The following is a 13,769-nucleotide window of genomic DNA, read 5'->3' on the forward strand; positions in this document are numbered from 1 at the left end:
TAATAATTTTTCAAATACAAAATAACTTATTTAAAAGTTCTTATTAATAAAAATTCTTATATTTTAAATTCATTTTTCAAAAGAACTTATTTAAAAAATTTAGCCAAACTAGTCCTTATAGTTAAACGAAGAGTAAATTATATTATTTTTAACCGAAAAGTTTCAAACATCATAAATTTAACTATAAAATATAAATTAATTTAATATTTATAAGAACTTAAATTATTTCACTAAAACCCAAAATAGTTTATTGAACGATTTGTGTAATTTTATCAAATTATTTTAATATTATATAAGTTCAAATCAATTTACATTTTTTATAATTAAAATTGTTACAAATAAAAGTTTCTACTTAAAAATAATGATTTTTTATTTATAAATAAAATAAATATTTTATTTAATAAATATTATTGAGTATATTTATGTTTTTATACTGTCATTATACATCTCAGATAGGCACGAATCTATATAACAAATGGGGGCACTTGTTCCTACTAAAATTTTAATTTTTTAATTATATTTATATATAATATGCCTTCATTCTAAATTTTAAATGATCTTACTATAAATAAATTAAACTCAATTATTTAAAGTTTCAAACTCAATTTTTATCTCTCCAGCATTTTGATTATTGGTTAATTTATTTAAATTTAGTCTTCTCTCATTTTTAAGTCATAATCGTTCTTTATATATTCCTTTAAATTTTCTTAGTTTTCTTTTAAGTTATTATCAATATTGAAGTAAAAAGAAAATAAAATAGTAAGACACCAAATTTTTATTATTTATTAGTTTTATATTTTCAATCTTTTTTTTATTCCTTGTCTAGTGGTTATCTTCTCTACATCAAAAGGTAAATTATAAATTCTCTATATTTTTTTTTATTATATAGTTCTCCATGAGTCTATGTATCTTTTAATTTTTTTATTTCTTTTTTTAATATTTTTAATTATAAATTTTAATTTAATCAATTATAGTTTAAGTATTGATCTAATTTTTTATTTTTTTTTATGATTTTATATATTTTATTCTCAACTTATGGATATTTATTATTTTTTTATCTTTCGTTCTATCATATATAATTATGTTGTTGCATATAAATTTTTAAAGTGAATTGATCAATTTATTAATTTAGAATATATTTTTGTATTTTTAAGATAATAATAGAAAAAATTTTAATTATAATATATAATTAAATAGATACATAAAATCTTTAATTTGACATTATATCAAAATTATTTAAAAATATATATAAAATATTTAATTATTTAGAAAGAAAGAAAAAAATTATAAATTAAATTTCTATTATTTTATGTAAACATACTTTTCATATAAAGGTTTAATTTTTTTGGTATTTATATATAGTTTTAATTTTAAATTATAAATATTAGTAAATTATTAGGCGTTAACGTGTCAAATGATTCAGTCTTTTAATTTATTATTAAATGTGTATAAAAATAAATGAAAGTTAAATTAGTTAGAATAATAAATTATTTATAATTTAATTAAAATATTTTAAATTCAAGTTTTAGAAATAATTTTTTTATATAAATTAGATATAATAAATAATATTTTAAGATCAAATAAAAATATTCACTAACTCTTTTTAATTGTTATATTTCTATTATATTTTTAGTATAATTGATAATATTCAATAAAATTTATTTAGTATATATATTTTTATCCCTATTTTTAAAATTTTTTGAGTTTCTGTAAATAAGATAAAACAACTAAACACTAGGTATTGTACAATTTAAAATATATATATTTTGGATGCTCATCAGTCACCAAAAAAATATATATTTTGGATGCACCTGTAATATGCTATATCTGCGTATATTTAGGGCGTTGTGCACTCAAATAAAGTTACAAAAAAAAATTCATCCTAGTATATTCGAAATATATTTTGATTTGATTTGATTTTATTTTTTATTTCATCTAATTTTATTCAAAAGTTTGAAATTTAAATTAATATAATTTAAATTAATAATTTAGTTTAATTCAATAAACCTAAATGTATTTGTACTATTATACTCGTATGGTTAGTTATGTTTATATATTTGATTTAAAAAAATGACTTAATTTTTTTAAATTAAAAATTAACAATTTAAAATGTTAAATGCATCTAAAATATATGCAAAACTAACTCAGAATTTGATACTTTGATAATGATTTGAATAGTATTGTGTTGGTTTGATTTTTATTTTTAATTTTATTTAAATAATTTAAAATTTTTAATCTGAACTTTAGATGAATATAATTTAAAATAATGACTCAATTTAATCCAATACAAATGAATATAATTAATTTTAAATTACAAATCAGATCGTAACGTATTTTAAATACACTTGATTAATTTTTTTTTTTTTGCTTTATTCCAAATTTACAGCACCTTAGATAACATATCCCGAATTCATTTGGTATATGTTTTAATACTCAGTTTTTATGTTTATTTATCTTTTATACTATATAGTATATATTCGAAATATGTAATGATAGTATAAAAACATAAATATTTTATATATTACACATTTTAGTAAATAAAATATTTAAATAATTTAAATAAATAAAAAACTCTATGGTCTAACCACGCATACACATGCATGATAACGAAGTCTTGCTTACTTGCTTAGTATAAGAATTGACTAGCATTAAATGTAAATACATTTTTTTGATCCTTCGTATTGACTCATCATATTTTATATATGGAGTGATGTAATATTAAACTTTTTTCATAAGATAATTATATAAATAATTTAACTAATAATTACAGAATACTCATATTTATATATTTTATTAAGTTATGTTTGTTTATAGATATAAAATATTGAAATAAAAAAAATACAAAATTATATTTAACAGATAAAATATAAATAAAATATTATGTGATTATATTTACAGACTCTAAAATTAATATATTTTATAATTTTTTAACAGAAAAAATATTAAAATATTAATAAAAGACATAATTTATTTTTTATTTTTTATTATTTTTATCAAATTTTTATAATTATATTTTTATTTTTAAAATTTTTGTATAAAAAAATAAAATTAAATTAAATTTTTATAATATATTTTAATTTATTATTAAATAAAATATAAAAATATTAATTTTTATATTTTTATTTAATATTTTATTTTTAATATTTTATTTTATCCTATTTTCAAAATCAAACACGGTCTTTTATATATATATTGTTTGTTTGTTTAATATGTTACAGTTTATTAGAAATCAATGGGAATCGATATTACATTATCTGACTGCACCAAATTAATTAAGGTACTCTACACAAGAAATGAAATGATGTCAAACTTTGCATTTGCATTTGCATTGTGTTAAAATGAACCAAAGTTAGGCTAACTAAATGTTTCTAAAAAGATCTCCATTGAAGGCACCTAACTGCTAGTACACCGTGGTCAGATAGATTCAATGACCATAAAAGAATTTCAACAATGCCTTAATGAAAGGTGCACTGAAAGCAAAAATCATCAAACTCACAAGACTCGCTATTTAATTTGGTCGGGGTATTAAGACTAAGTATTAATGGTTTTGACTCTTGTCTGGGATTGTCTCTCCTAAAAATAGGATTCTAGAACAACTTTTATTATCACTTTTCCAAAAATTAATGGTTATATTTCTAGATAACATTTCTTTTAAGGCAAATCACAGTAATAAATCAAGAGAAGCAAAATTTTACACAAATCCGTCAAATTAAAATCTGCTTCATGAATCCACTAATGCACATTTATATGTAGTTCGAACCAGCCTGATTCGAACTTCATTTCTACATAATTCGAATCAGCTTGGTTCGAATTATATACAAACACACGCACACACTAATTCGAACCAGCTTGGTTTGAATTATACACTTATTAAAAAAAATTAATAATTTAAAAATTAATAATTTAAAAATTAAAAAATATATATTTTATTTTATACATTAAAAAAAACTAACAAAATATTTAATTACGAGACTTCTTTGAAATATTAATGAGCTATCAATTCGAATTCCATACAATACTCTTTTGTCTATTTTTAATAGCTCATGAATATTTTTTAATAAATTTTTTTAATAAATTTATTTAAATTATACTACAAAAAATATTTGATCCTATGCAAAACAATTTAAAAAAATGGCTTAAAAAATGTTAAGAGTACTATAAAAATTTGTAACGTTCTAATGACTTAGGACATTAAAGAAATACTCTACATAGTCAATACTAATTTAGAAATTTAAAAAAAATATTTTTATCATATATTTACCTAAATCACTAGAATATTACAAACTTTTATAATACTCATAACATATTTTAAGCCATTTTTTTAAAATTATTTTGTATAGAATAAAATATTTTTTTAATTGTTTTATATGGAATAAAATATTTTCTTTTATTTCTAAATTATTATTGACTATGTAGAGTATTTTATTTAAAATTTGAGTACATGCATGTATTTACCTAAGTTATTAGAACGTTACAAATTTTTATAGTACTCCTAATATTTTTTAAGCCATTTTTTAAAAATTGTTTTGCATAGGATCAAATATTTTTTGTAGTATAATTTAAATAAATTTATTAAAAAATTTATTAAAAAATATTCATGAGTTATTAAAAATGGACAAAAGAGTATTGTATGGAATTTGAATCGATAGCTCATTAATATTTTAAAGAAGTCTCGTAATTAAATATTTTGTTAGCTTTTTTTTAATGTATAAAATAAAATATATATTTATTTAATTTTTAAATTATTAATTTTTTTAATAAGTGTATAATTCGAACCAAGCTGGTTCGAATTAGTGTGTGCGTGTGTTTGTCTATAATTCGAACTAAGCTGGTTCGAATTATGTAGAAATGGAGTTCGAATCAGGCTGGTTCGAACTACATATAAATGTGCATTGGTGGATTCATGAAGCAGATTTTGGTTTGGCGAATTTGTGTAAAATTTTGCTCTCTTTAGCTTATTTGAGTTTTTTACCCTTTCTTTTAACTAAGAAGTTCTTTTAAATTTATTTGATTTTTTTATATAACTTTTCTTTTTATTTTTTTATTTATCTTATGTTATTTTTTTCCTCTTTTAATATTTACCAAGAATCAAATTTAGGCCTTTTAGAAGTAGAATTTTGATCATGATACTTTTTTTTCTAAAAATTTAAGTTGATAAGAAGAAATAGAGATGTTCATAGGACAGACTAGACTAAATTTAATTAGGCTCAGACCCGATCCTATAAGATCCACTACAAAAAATGCGCTTAATACCATTAGGATAGAAGCTACTGGCGGATTTGGCGACAAATTTTTCAACAGTCACTAGTGAAAATTCATCCTTAGAATAACTTATCTTCGGATTCAAAATTCCACAAGTAAATCCGACGGTAAATAGAGGCGCAAAAATTAATTATATTAGCGTCAAATTTAGTGTCGGATTTTTCGTCGACAATTTCTGACAGTAGCATGAATTAGTAAAATGCGGTATTCAGGCAACAACCAACATCTTACCATCGGATTTACCTGTTTACTGACAGATAAATCCGACAGTACAATTGCCCTAAATTTAAAATTAGAAATCCTCTCCCTCACTTCTACAACTTCTCTCCCTCTCCTCTCTCTTTCTCTCGCCGTTTTCATCGCCGTCGTCGTTCTTCATCAGTGCCTCCTCCTCGCAGCAAACAAGTCTCTCTCTTGCATTGTTCTAGCTGAGCCACCAAAGGCCCAAACATCGCTGCCAAAATCCGTTGCCATCGTCATTGTCCACTGTCGTTTCTCATCCAGGTTAAGGTAAATCCTCCTCATACTTCAATTTGTTAATTTTTTGTTAAAAAAACTCTAACACTACTCATTAATAACAGAGGTAGAAAAAATTTGATGGTGTCACCACACCGGCACCTCCACCACAACTCAACAATCAGGTTTAATTTTTTATTTTTTATTTTTTATTTATTTTATTAATTTTGTATTTGTTTTTTTATTTTAAAATGTAAGTTTGTTTGAAAGTTGCATTTTTTTTTGAAAGTTTCTGTTTTATTAGGTTAATTCAATCAATTTAGGTTGTTAGTATTAACTTTGTCTGTAATTAGATTATTTTAGGTGAATTAGATTTTGTAGTTTAAATTAATATATTTTTTTATCAACTATGTTCGTTAGGTTAGTTAAGTTAAATGAGTTTTTGAATTAGTTTTACCTAATAATTTTAATAAGGAGTAATTACCCAAATTAGTCCCTGAAGATTTTAAAAGCGGACACTTTAGTCCTCAAAAAAAATTAATACACAAAAAGACTCCCAAAGATTTTCTCCGGCGGACAATTCAGTACCTGGCTTGATTTCTCTGTTTGTGACCGATGGAAAATGATGAAGTGGCATGTCTGAAGGCCACGTGGACTGCTACGTGTCAGGTGACGCGGCTGGACAAATTAGTCCCTATCCTCGTCAGCAAAACGGTGTCGTTTTTCGCGTTTGAGAGGAATATAAAAAGTCTCTCTTCACTTCATATGAAGGTAAAAGACCTTAACCCCCACCTTTGTTTAGATTTTTACAGAGAAAACCATACCTTGTTGGAACGTTCATCTTCTACATCATCTCCCACCTCATCTCCCACATCATCTCCCACATCACCATCGTGATGACGTTGATAAAATTTTGCATTCTGTTACCATTCGTAACGCCTCATGCTCAAATCCAGAAGCACGGAATCGTGTATAAGAGTGACAATGACCACTCAAGACTTGCGTTGAAGAAGGTAAGAATGTATTATATTCTTATTCTCTGTCTGAAAAACTAGTTTAGATTTACTGATTCATTTTTTGGGTTGGGGTACAGAGCACAAAACGTGCTATGGCATTGTTTGCTAGTTCTAATTTTGTTTTTGCATGTATGTTCCTTCACAATTGCTCATTAGTATACAATGTTGTTAGTTTTTACAGTGTTGAAGGTAGATTTTTTGTTTTTGTTTTTATTTTTCTGTTATGGCATTTGTCAGAATTTAGGGTTATATGATTATGTTTGTTAATCATTAAACGTGTTGTTCTTGCAGATAAATAGAAGAATTTGTAGTTTTTGTTTTTCACCATGGTGGGCATTTTGTTAGGAATAACAAAGGAGTTTTTCTTTATCTGGATGAAAAAGTTGAGAAATTTTCTAAGATGGATGTTGATCTTATCTGTTTCTTTGACTTACAAACCCTGTTCAAAGAGTTAGGCTATTTGAACTACACTACTATGTATTGGTATGATGTTACGGCTGCTGACTTAGAGAATGGATTGTACCCAATAAAAAGAGATTTGGAGATTAATCAGTTGCGTGAGAACATACAAAAGAATAAGGGGACTGATGAGTTACTCCACTTGAGGATACCGACTTGGACTTTGAGGGTGATGCAGATGTGGAGGAGGAATCTAGTGATGATGATGGGTATGAAACCACTGAGGACGAACCATATAAACCACCCCTTCCAGGATTTGAAGATGAAAGTAGTGACTCCGACTGTGTGATTGTCAAGAAAAAGAGTAGTAAAATTGGGAAAAAACCAGAGAGTGGTATGGAGAAGAAGAAGTCAAAGGTTGAAAAGAAACAAACAAGTGGGCCTAGCTCAATTAGTCCAAGTGTTAGGAGCCCAAAATCTGCAAGGACAAAAACTGAAAGACCAAGTGGTTCTGGATCAAAATTTGGTGGCCCAAAGGGTAGTAGGCCAGCTGGTGTTGGGTCCAATTTTATGTCCCCAGAAAATGTTAGACACATGAAAACTAGTCCAACTTCATCATAGGCTCTAGTGCCAAATTTTGGTGGTACTGGCAACAATGGTGCTGAAAATAATGAAAAAAGTATACAAAATGAGGAGGAGGAAGAACCTACTTTTGAGTATGAGTCAGAGACACTGCTAACTCCAGAGAGTTATGAAGATGAGAGAGAGAGGTATGAGTTTTCACAGTTTAATAAAAATGCTGGCTTTGGAGAAGTGTACTTTGAATTGGGAATGGAATTTGCAACAATTGAAAGCTTTAAGACTGCTCTAAAGGATCATGTCATCTATGAGGGGAGAAAGATTAGGTACATCAAGAATGATCAAATGAGAGTGAGATGTGATTGTGAGCATGGGTTGGAGAGGATAAAAAAAAATAAAAAAAAAAACCAAAAGGGGCTAAGGAGGCATCTACTAGTGAAAGTGAAAATGTGCCAAAGTAATGATGAGGTAGCTGTGCAAGGTAATGAAGCAAACAATGTGCAAAGTGTGAATGTGAATCCTATTAATACAAAGGATGCAGGTGTCAATGTTGGAACCATGGGAGAAGAAGCTGTGAATACTGAGTCTAGGACTAGTGGGACTGTGCTTGGTGGGCTGTGACTGCATGTGCTATGAGTGGTAGAACTAACCCTTGTCCATGGCTAATTTACTATGCCTCGAATAATCAACTGAAGAGTTACAAAATTAAGACATATGTGCCCACTCACACTTGCGGAAGGGAATTTGGAAGCAATATGGCAGATCAAAAGTGGGTGGCCAACAAGCTAGAAAAGAGGTTGCTCACTCAACCTCACATAACCTTAAGTGAGGCTTATGACCACATCAAGATAGATTACAATGTCGTTATCAATGGAAAAATGGTCTATAGAGCATTTAAAGAAGCAAGAGAACGTGTTATTGGAAATGAGAGACAATAGTACAGCAAATTGAGGCATTATCTCTTGGAGTTGTGACAAACCCCAATTTGACGGTTTGTTTTGTATTGAATTTAGAGCATCTTGATAACCTTTTGTCACATTTAGCCTAGGAATTAGCATGATTTTGTTATCTCTCCCGTAATTGTGCTTAAGAGTGAAAACATGCTTTTTAGGTCCTTAATTGTTTAATCTTGATTTATCTTTGATTCCATTAGATGCCTTGATGAGTTTGCCAAGTGATTTCAGATTTAGGAGGCAAAGATTGGATCAAGGGAATGAAGGAAAAGCATGTAAAAATGGAGAACTCATGAAGAAATGAGGGAATCGCAAAAGCTGTCAAGCCGACCTCTTCGCACTTAAACGACCATAACTTGAGCTACAGAGGTCCAATTGATGCGGTTTCAGTTGGGTTGGAAAGCTAACATCCGGGGCTTCGAAACGATATAAGATTTGCCATAGTTGCATCGCGCATAGGGGCGCGCACGCGCACGGTACGCGGACGCGCCGATGGTGGCACATGACCCACTTAATGCAAACGTGGCCAGCGATTTTAGAAGCCTTGTGGGCCCAATCCAACTCATTTCTGATGCTATTTAAGCCAAGGATTGAAGGGGAATCAACATACTTTTCATACTTTAGAAGTTAGTTATCATTAGTTTAGTTTTAGCTTAGTTTAGTAGTGAGAATTAGTTTCTAGAGAGAGAAGCTCTCACTTCTCTCTAGAATTAGGATTAGGTTTAGTTCAATAATCTTAGATCTAGATTTTAATCTTTGCTTTCTTCTACTTCTACTTTTCAATTCTTTGTTGCTACATTCATCTTCTTCTATTCCTTTGTTGTAATTTCCTTTATGTTGTTCTTATACTTTGTTGTAGATCTAGTATTGTTCCTTCTACATTCTTCCAATTCAATAAGAGGTAATTCATAATAATTGTTCTTCTTTGCTTTTCTATTGTTGATCTCTTGCCTTTGTAGTTGTAGATTCCTTTAATTCTTGCAATTAATAATGTTTACTTCTATTGCACTCTATGTGTTTGTTGAAATGCCTCTTCTAGATATAGTGTAGATTTTGTTCCTCTTAGCCTAGGTAGAGTAATTAGTGACACTTGAGTTATCTAATTCCTTTGTTGATTGATAATTGGAGAGATTGCTAATTGGTTTGGAGTGCACTAAAGCTAGTCTTTCCTTGGGAGTTGGCTAGGACTTGTGGCTCAAGTCAATTCATCCACTTGACTTTCCTTTAATTAGTAAGGGTTAACTAAGTGGTAGCAATGAATAATTCTCATCACAATTGAGAAGGATAACTAGGATAGGACTTCTAATTTTCATACCTTGCCAAGAGCCTTTTATAGTTGTTAGTTTATTTTCATTGCCATTTACTTTTCATGCTTCTTATCCAAAACCCCAAAATAACTCATAACCAATAACAAGACACTTTATTGTAATTCCTAGGGAGAACGACCCGAGGTCCAATACTTCGGTTTATAAATTTTAGGGGTTTGTACTAGTGACAAACAACTTTTTGTATGAAAGGATTATTGCTTGGTTTAGAAACTATACTTTACAACGAGATTTCATTAGTGAATTTCTAAACCGTCAAGAATCCAATCATCAAAATGGCGCCGTTGCCGGGGATTGCAATGGTGTTATGTTATTGGTTATTGTATATATGTGAATAGTGTGAATATGTTTGCTTTTGTTAGCTCTTGCTAGTTTTAGGATTTAATTTTCTTGCTTCTTATTTGATTTTGTTTTCATTTTCTTCTTGCTATCATGAATTCTCACCTTGGCTATGAGTTTGGTTATCAACATGTTGTAGGAAATGAGGACTATAATGAAGATGTGTATCAAGAATGGGATGACCAAAGGTGGGAGGAGCCATATGCATATGATCAATCCTCATGGAAACAACCCCCACCAATGCACTATGAAGAAGAGCCATTCTATGATGCATATCAATCCAATGGTTATGGTGAATCACCTTGTGACTTTCAAGAACCACCACCATATGCCTATGATCCATACCCTCAACATAACTTCCAACCATACTCACAAGCCCTTTCTTACCAACCACCTTCATATGACCCTAATCCATATCCATCCTACCAACAACCATATGAGCAATATGAACCACATATAGAGCCACCACCATTCCAACATCAATATTTTCAAGAGCCACCTCCTCCACATTATTACCAAGATGAACCACCTCCAATATATGAAAACTTTCAACCACAAGATGAATACTACTTTCCACCACAACCTTCCATGGAAGAATACTCATATCCATTGATCCAAGAGCCACATGATCCTAATCATATTATCCAAGAGGAACAAGAGTCAAGGGATCATCTCAAGGAAGCATTGGATCAATTTCAAGCAACCATGGAGTGTGTTGTGCAACAAGTGGAAAGAGTGGGAAACATAGAACCACCACAACTCTACCAAGAGGAATCAACCTACCAAGAAGAACCACCTTCCTACTATGAACCCTCCCCCCAATTTAATGAACCCTTCCACCCACCCCAATCTCTAATGGATGAAACCTTTGGTGTTCTTGTTGAAGGGCAAGAAGAGATGAAAAGGGATGTGCAAAATTTCATGGCCACCTTGGATGCGGTAACAAATCAATTAGCCTCCCAATGCTTGAACACTCAAGGAACTCCCATGGCTACATGTGGAGAATCAAATGAAGGACATAGCATGAAGGAGAGATTGGGAACTCCGGTGGGAAATGAGGGAAGTTGCTTTGTATTGGAACAATTGGAGGAAGCTTTAATTGTTGAAGACAAGGAAGAAGTGGTAGAAGACTTAGGAGATGCGGAGCTTCCATGGGAACATAGAGTTGAAGAAAATCCCTCCAAGATGATTGAAATTGATGCTAGGGAGGAAAGTGCACACCTTCCAAGGCATATTCCATATGAAGACTTGGATGGGATAGAGCAAGAATTGAGTTCCCATGGCAATGAAGAGCAAGCATCAAGTCCTAGTGGTGGAGAATCCTTTGAACTTGAAGAACTTTCTCCCGGTGCGTTTGAAAATGTTGCGGAGGTAAACTTCTTTCACCCTCCCAATTATAGTTTGATTAAGGGAAAAGGCTTAGATAGTATTAATGATCAAAGGATTGAATTAGAGAGATCTTGTGAAGAGGTGGAAGTCCTTAGAAATAGAAGGATGGGAGTGGAATACGCTCTGTCAAGATCGTTGGAAGCATCTTTGCCTAGGTTGTCATCTACCCCTTCACTTGAGTGGGTAAAATTCATTTCTATTAGCTTTACTGTCCCACTTGAGTATGGCTTGCTTGAAACGGATGGTCAACTTAGGATGCTTTGTGGGATGAAGCGTAAGCGAAAGATGTTTCGTGGTTGGCGTTGCAAATCAAGGCTCATTTTGGTTGATACTTCAAGAGTTGAATACAAAGGTGGGAATAGTGCTCAAATAGATGGGTCTAGGAGAATTGTTGGGTATTTCATAGAGAATTCATCTTGTTCACCACCCGGATGGACTAATAATGATTATCAACCTCAAGACGTGTGTGAAAACAAAGTGTGGGATCCCGGATTACAAGAAGAGGATCAACTTTGGGAGCCCCAAGCTTGTGAAGAACTCCATCAAGACTTGGCTCAATCCATGAAGAATCTTGAGGCACAATGGAGAACCAAGCATTGGTGGAAGTTCCAAGATGAATACAAGCACAAGCCACCTTGATGAGGAGCTCCCCATAAGTCCAACTTAAGGACAATAAACAAAAGTGCTAGGTGGGAGACACCCCACCATGGTAAAATTCTTTCATTTTCTCTTTTGTATATATTGATAGAATTAGTTTAATTTCATGTTTTGTTTAGTTAGTTGAGTATGTTTGGTAGTTTAAGTATGTTAAATAAGGTTTTATGGTGTTTTGGTAGCTGTTTGGAGGTTTGGAATGCTTGGATTGGTGCAAAAACATAGAAAATTTATTTAAAAAAAAAACAGAGCACCATCCACGCGTACGCGTACATGGCGCGTACGCGCACTTCCAGCATTTTCGACCATCCACGCGCGCGCGCCATGCGTGCGTACGCGTGGATTGAGAAGTTCCAACCTCCATACATTTTCCAGAGAGTTGTGCCTGCGCCGCGCCAACGTTGTGCCTCTGGCACAAACCGCACTTGCGCACACGCGCACATGACGCGTACGCGCCACTCTTGAAATAAGCCAACGACGCGCGCGCGCCATGCGTGCGTACGCGTGGATGCCCTTTCTTCCATCCACTTCTTTTCTTTTCCTCTTTTTATTTCTTTCCTTCTCCTTTCTTCTTCCCTCCTACTACCCCTCATCCAACACTTTCAAACACCATCGATAACCATTTATTTTAGTTGGTTGTTAGTTAGTTAGTTAGTTAATTAGTTAGTTAGTTAGTTGATTAGTTAGTTTTAGTTTAGTTTTCATTTTATTTTCTCTCTTTTCATCATAAGTGTTGGATTATTGACTTTGTTTACTATACATTGCTATATCCCTTATTGCCTAAATGCTATTTTAGCATGAATGTTTGTAGATAATCTTTGTTGGATTCTATGATTGAGGTTATATTTTGTTACTTGGTTTTGGGTTTTTCATGCTTACCTTTTGAAAAATACCAAGTGATGAGAATTATCTTCGAGCTTATAACTCTTTTGAATTGCATGTTGTAGCTAGCCATCATGTGATTTGGATCCTTTTCCCTCGATTAGGCAACCTCTTGATGGATGATGTTGTGCATTTACCTTAATGCATTGTGTTCATGATTATATCCATCCATATGTTTGACTTGAATGCTTTCATGCTTCTCTAATGCTTGTCTTACCTTACAAGCTTACTTAAAGCATCTCAAGCACACTAGGATAAGTGAAGTTCATGCTTCTTTTGTGACATAGCTTTTACGCTAATGTGTATTCTAAACCGCGCAATTTAGAATTCACACACCTAATATTTCTTAATGTCACACTAATTCACTCACTCAATTCTAGTGATTTACCTCATTCCAACAATGTATGCTTCCTTGCTTTTATATCTTCTCATCTTACGGTGTTGTATTTTTGTTTTTCATGATAAATGCACCACAAGCAAACATGGAAGCAAGACTAAGAACACGCAACAATCCA

The 13,769-nt window shown here is 30.8% G+C and overlaps 1 pseudogene; it reads left to right on the top strand.

Moving 5' to 3' along the window:
• Positions 1-6,614: 6,614 nt before the first annotated feature.
• LOC148547465 (uncharacterized) lies at positions 6,615-8,333 on the top strand (annotated as a pseudogene).
• Positions 8,334-13,769: the final 5,436 nt, after the last annotated feature.

This window comes from Arachis ipaensis, chromosome B8 (assembly GCF_059453495.1).
Source record: "Arachis ipaensis isolate K30076 ecotype BB chromosome B8, ASM5945349v1, whole genome shotgun sequence".
NCBI classification, from domain to species: Eukaryota; Viridiplantae; Streptophyta; class Magnoliopsida; order Fabales; family Fabaceae; genus Arachis; species Arachis ipaensis.